This window comes from Pygocentrus nattereri, chromosome 12 (genome assembly GCF_015220715.1).
Source record: "Pygocentrus nattereri isolate fPygNat1 chromosome 12, fPygNat1.pri, whole genome shotgun sequence".
Taxonomy (NCBI): domain Eukaryota; kingdom Metazoa; phylum Chordata; class Actinopteri; order Characiformes; family Serrasalmidae; genus Pygocentrus; species Pygocentrus nattereri.
In genome coordinates, this window is record NC_051222.1 from 7,167,136 (window position 1) to 7,173,532 (window position 6,397).

Here is a 6,397-nt window from a genome sequence, read left to right on the forward strand (position 1 = left end):
TCTGTGTTTTGGGGGGATACATTTTCCTTAAGAAAATATTTTCCTTAACATCACACAGTTTGGATAATTAACAGCCAAATGAGAATTTCTGACAGTAGTAAGAAAAAAGTATTTATGCTTTAAATTACTTTAACTTACATTTCAAACAACATAATTAAGAAGTAACAGTGCAATCACTCAATATCATTTTTTTATTATAAAGTTCAGTGCTTTGTTTTAGTATGTGCATTGGTCAGCACAAGACTTCTGTCTGTAGCAAAGTTTGATGAATATCCTACACCAGACATGTCGGTGGAGATACTTTTATTTAGCTTCGTCTTCAGCCTTTTCACATATTTTCCCCACATGCTTCACTTCCATACACTTAGATATTTTTTTTTGATGAATTCTCTTTTAAGCATGTAATTTTGTATGATACTTTAAGTTCAATAAACCATTTCGTTTTAATGTAAAAAGATGTGTTGGTGAAGTACTGAATATCAAAAATGAAATCTCACCTGAGTATCTCCAGTTTACAGTGTGGACTCTTCAGTCCAGCAGAGAGCAGCTCTGCTCCTGAATCCTGAAGGTCATTGTTACTGAGGTCCAGATCTTTCAGGGAGGAGTTTATCAGTTGCAGTACTGATCCCAGAATTTCACAAGATTTTTCCTCAACATTACATGAATCTAGTCTGCAAAGGAACACATCTAGTATCTTATAAAAGTCAAATACACTGACCACATATTTGCATATTTGTAGCTTACTACAACCTAGGATGGTTTCGCTAAGTGACAAAAGGAGAAATGTGTGTTTCCTTTTCTCAAAAAATGGTTTACTTATATATAAAAAGTTGCTTATGAATATAAATGGCACTTTAATGAGCAATAGCTGTTTAGCTTGTGTTCTCGTCTTTGTTACCATATATTTTTAGCATAGAAGCTTATTTACAGAATTTTTTTTAATAAAGAAGCAATGCCTGTGTTTTATTTTCTCTATATTCTTTCTGTGTTTTGGGGGGATACATTTTCCTTAAGAAAATCTTTTCCTTAACATCATACAGTTTGGATAATTAAGAGCCAAAGCAGAATTTCTGATAGTAGTAAGAAAAAAGTGTTTATGCTTTAACTTACTTTAAATTACATTTCAAACAACATAATTAAGAAGTAACAGTGCGATCAATCAATATCATTTTTTTAAATTATAAAGTTCAGTGCTTTGTTTTAGTAGGTGCATTGGTCAGCACAAGATTTGAGCCAAGTTTGACTAATATCCTAAACCAGACATGTCGGTAGGGATACTTTTATTTAGCTTTGTCTTTAGCCTTTTCACCTGTTTGAGTTCCACATGCTTCACTTCCATACACTTTTTTCATATTTTTTTATTGATGAATTCTCTTTTAAGCAGACAATTTTGTATGATACTTTATGTTCAATAAACCATATCCTTTAATGTAAAAAGATGTGTTGGTGAAGTACTGAATATCAATGAAATGAAGTCTCACCTGAGTATCTCCAGTTTACAGTGTGGACTCTTCAGTCCAGCAGAGAGCAGCTCTGCTCCTGAATCCTGAAGGTCATTATTGTTGAGGTGCAGCTCTTTCAGGGAGGAGTTTACCAGCTGTAAAGCTCATCCCAGATTTTCACAGGACTTTCTCCCAATATTACATGATGATAATCTTATAAAAGCAAATTAGAAAATATATCATAATGTTACAACACATTTACAACTTATCCTGCATATCTGTAGCTTGGCTCCACTGTGTTACAGTGGAATAAAGGCAATAAAGTCAGCAGCATTTTTTCTTTTCTCACAAACTTCTTAAAGTTTGCTTATAATATTCCTTCATTAAAGTGACAGTATAATCAGCTATATTTGTTGAACTCATGGTTTCATCTTTCTTACCATGTATATGCGGCATAACAGCTTATTTACCTGTTAAAAAAAATGTAGAAGGGTTCGCTAGTACAATATAATTTGCTACTTTGTTAGTTAATTTAATATTTATCTCTATGAATTCCAGAGTTATTTCAGTTTCAGGATCAGGAAACACAGCACTGAGGGTTTGGTAGAGTGAACGCTTTCATTGCTGTTTTCTACAGCTTTCCAATGGATTTGTAGATTCCTGGTAAACAAGTTAAAAAAAAAAAGACAAGCGTACTTTTGTTGGATCACCTTTAGCTGCCTGGCATTATGCACAGGGTGCTCAACCTGCCCTCAGTGTCCAGCGAATGCCAAAATTCTACCAACCAGAAATGTTCCATGATAAAATGTTTTGATATTTATACTAATAATGAAAAGATACAGGATGTTTAGTAAATATTTAGAGTAAATCAATTTACCTTACAATTTAAACAGTAAAATTATAAAGGACCCTTATTGTGATAGCAGTTAGGCTGTAGCCTAGATGTTCTAAGAAAAAATTATCCACTGTGCTATTAGTATACCAAATGAAAAGCAAAGGAGACCAAAAAATCTGCCTTCTTGTGGATTTGTTTGAAAAGTACTGATATGCTCTAAGTACTGCTGTTAATGAATCCATTAAGACAGATTTAGCTAGGTGAGCACTGAGCACTAATACAATGGAGAAAATTCTATGTGTGTGTATATACACAAACACACACATACACACACACACAGGATATGAAGTTGTATCTGCATTTTCAAAGTGTATCATTATCTATGTTTGTCACGCATTCAGCTTGTCGAGTGAACTCCATGTGACTCCGGACTCAGGCACGCGCACCTATCTGCGCTCACGATCCCCAGACTTTTGAGGAATGTCACCTGTGCCTCATTAGAGCTGAGCATTTAAGCCTGGCTCTGACAATCAGTCAGTGCGAGGTATTGTTTTCTCTAAAACTTACTGATTGTATTCTTCTTGCGATTGCTTGTCTCAGCGTGACTTTGACCATGTAGAATCGTGTTTCTACGTCTGTTGCCTTTCCCTTTTGGTACTTTTGCTGGTTGTGTGGATTTGTTATCGGACTTTTGGACTGTACTAAATCGTTATGCTAATACTTAAAATTAAGACAGTTCAATACAGATTAATTTAAAAATGTATTCCATTAAACTCTCCTATATGGAATATTTGCCGACATATTTCTAAACAAATGTATTTTAAAATGAATTTGATTATTATGGCAATATATTCTGAAACACACAGTAGTGTTTGGAACGTATGTTGGCATGGATTGCATTGTATTTGATGTGTATTTCAAATATCTCAAAATATATGGCCATATTTCTATATAGGTGAGCACAAAACTGGAAATATGTTTCCAGAACCACTGGCCAAATTTCTGCTGTTTCCTTGAGTTCAACTTCCAGAAGTTCATCAGAAAGGGGGATGGAACATCTTGTCCTCACTCATAACTGAGTTCACTTTGGTTTGCAGCTTGCTGGCTTGCATCACACGATCACCTCAACATTACTTATTCATCTCAGAGTGACAGTCAGCAACGACACAGGCAAAGACTAACTAAATTGGTCAGGATTAGGAAGCAGCAATAGGTCTTTTTTTGAGAGACAGCTAGACTAAGTACTAGATCTCTGTTAAAACAACTAGAGCAAACACACACACACGTATAATATCCTGTGAGAAACTGTCAAGCCTAAAGTTTAGGTAAATAGTAAATATTGTATTTAACCCCAGAATTATGTTCTACATTTCTTTGTAATAAGACTGAACAAGCTCTCCATGCCTATGACCCTCCAGAATTAATCACAGATTTGAGTCTTAAATTTTAGTCTTTTTTCCTTCCTTTCAATCCTGTAACTTTTCCCACCATTTTCCATACTAGAAGATTCCTCAATATTCTTCATTTAAAGCAGTGTTTAAAACCGTCAATATGCAGTTTCCCAGGTGTGATCACAAAGCAGATTATTGACCCAACAGTACTCACCAGACCATTCTCACACTGCCACATCCGTTAAGGCGGAAGCATAAATAGTAGCGTTAAACAGCTTCTGGTCCTGCTGTAAAAACAGCTGATACTGCCCAAAATCACTGCTGCATTCCTTAGTGCACTAAATATTCCACTCGATCCAAGTTTAGCAATGTTTAACTTCAGCTGAATAGCTCTGCTCATCATGTGTCACTTTTAATGAGGTAACTGATCAAAAAAGAACTGGAGACGAACGTGGGCTGTTAAGTAGGACAGACAGGGAAATCTGTATAGGGATGTCTGATGTGTTGTTGAACAAAGATCCACTATTTGAGAATCACAGATCATGACTTTTTTTTGTTTTTCCATTTCTGATTTTTCAGGAACGCTTTACATTAAGGGTTGTAAACAATATTTGTCTGAATAAGTCATTAACTACTATTTATTTATTTATTTATTATAAAGTGTTTATTAAGCATTCATATTCTCCATTAACTGCTGCTTATTACACTACTAATGGACGGAAAAGTAACTTTACTCATCTAGAGAATATAACTAACTTATGAGTTAGTCAAGTTAGTCAACTATCTGTTAATTAATGTACCGATTAAGCTGATGCACATTACTGTAAATCACAGTAGAAACTTAACTGGACTTACTAGTTAGGCCTAAAACACAGGGCGCTTCTTCGAAGATGTATGTAGACAGTTCTGGTGATAACCAGCAGAGCTATATTAACATATTGGCAGTATCTATCATACTAAAATCTTAAATTTTAGGACATAGTTTAGCTTAAAGAAAAAAATGTTCTTGAATTGTGTTTGGTTTATTGTGTAGAATCATTTAGAAAAAACAGTAATTGTTCATGTCAACACATTTTTCCACTTAAGGGGACAAAAAAACAAGTTGTGAGAAATTAAGATGTCAGTAACTAGCCAAGTCTTAATCATGAGCTTGTAGTATATATTAATAAAAATGATCATTTCACTGGGGACACAAACTAGTAATTGATTAGTAACAATAATTCAATAGATTAATTTACAGATAATTAATGGGACTAACTCATAAGTACTAGTAAGTTCATATGTTAATTATTTCTATGAGTAAAAAAAGTAAAAAAAATGCTGTAAAAATCAGCAATTAGTGCTCAGTTAATAAACAAATCTATGAACTAATAACAAACTAAACCATCACTATTATTAATTGATGGGTACTAATTGATAAATTAATTTATACTAACCATATGTGCAAATTAGTCTATTATAATACTAAAATAATTATAATTAATTACTAAGTGCTACAGTAAAGCAATATATAAATATTTAATTACTTATTAATATTTAATAGTTTTAGCAAATAATTATCCTTTAATGTCCCTTAATAAAGAACACATTCCTTTTCTAACAGCCAACTTGGCAACAGTACATTTCTTATTATAATTAGATTTTAAGTTGAATAATTTACTAGAAGATTCGCTGAACTGCAACAATCAAAGTATGTTTCTTGTATATTTACAAGCATCAAATGGTAGCATTTAAGCTAGAATTGCTATGGCATTAACCATAGAGCAGGAAAATGAATGTAAACTACTTACAAAGTGAAGGCTTCCAAATTAACGCTTTCATAAAATGAACTATGGTTCTAAATTTTCACTTTTAATTGATTAGGATTTTGACATGGCTGCAATTTGTTCGCTTAGCTACTGTTCTCTATATTCGCTCCACCCTTCACATTAACTACATGGTTTTAAAAAAGTATGCGTCAACTGTTTGAATCACATTTAGTGGTCACAATTGGTCATACATTTTGGAGATTATAGTTCAGTGTAAAATCACACAGCAGTGGGGACAGAGTTTAAACACTCCAGCGGCACTGCTGCGTCTGACCCACTCATGCCAACATAACACACTAACACACCACATCAGTGTCACTGCAGTGCTGAGAATAATCAACCACCCAAATAATACCTGCTCTGTGGTGGTCCTGCTGGGATTATGACCAATGATGAACAGGGTAAAAGGGGGCTAACAAAGTGTCCAGAGAAATAGCAGAACTACAAAGTGCATAAGTACAGCTGATAAAATGGACTATGAATGTCAAAATGTGGTGGTGTTAATGTCATGGCTTATTGGTTTAAGCTCAGAGGAAACAATTCATGTGCTGTCCCAGCTGCCCCAGATGTTCTTTAAATAGAAAAAAAAATGAGGAGATACAAACCGATTTTCTGATGAGACCCACTACAAAAGCTGTTTGTTTTTTGAAGAAAGAATAACAGAGAAAATACTCTGAACTGTGGAGGTGATGTCCTCTGCTGCAGCACAAGTTTTTAACAATTAGTTATATTAGTCTATCTAAAGCAAGAAAAATGGATTCTGGGATCAGGAGAAGCCAGTCCACAATGTACCAATGTTCTGTGTTCATTGACATTAGCTACCTAATTAGCTTTGTTAATATCTGCTTGTGTCATTATTTTATTTTAAAAATCATTTACAATTTAAAACTACATTTTAGCCTACGTAACATATATACATGT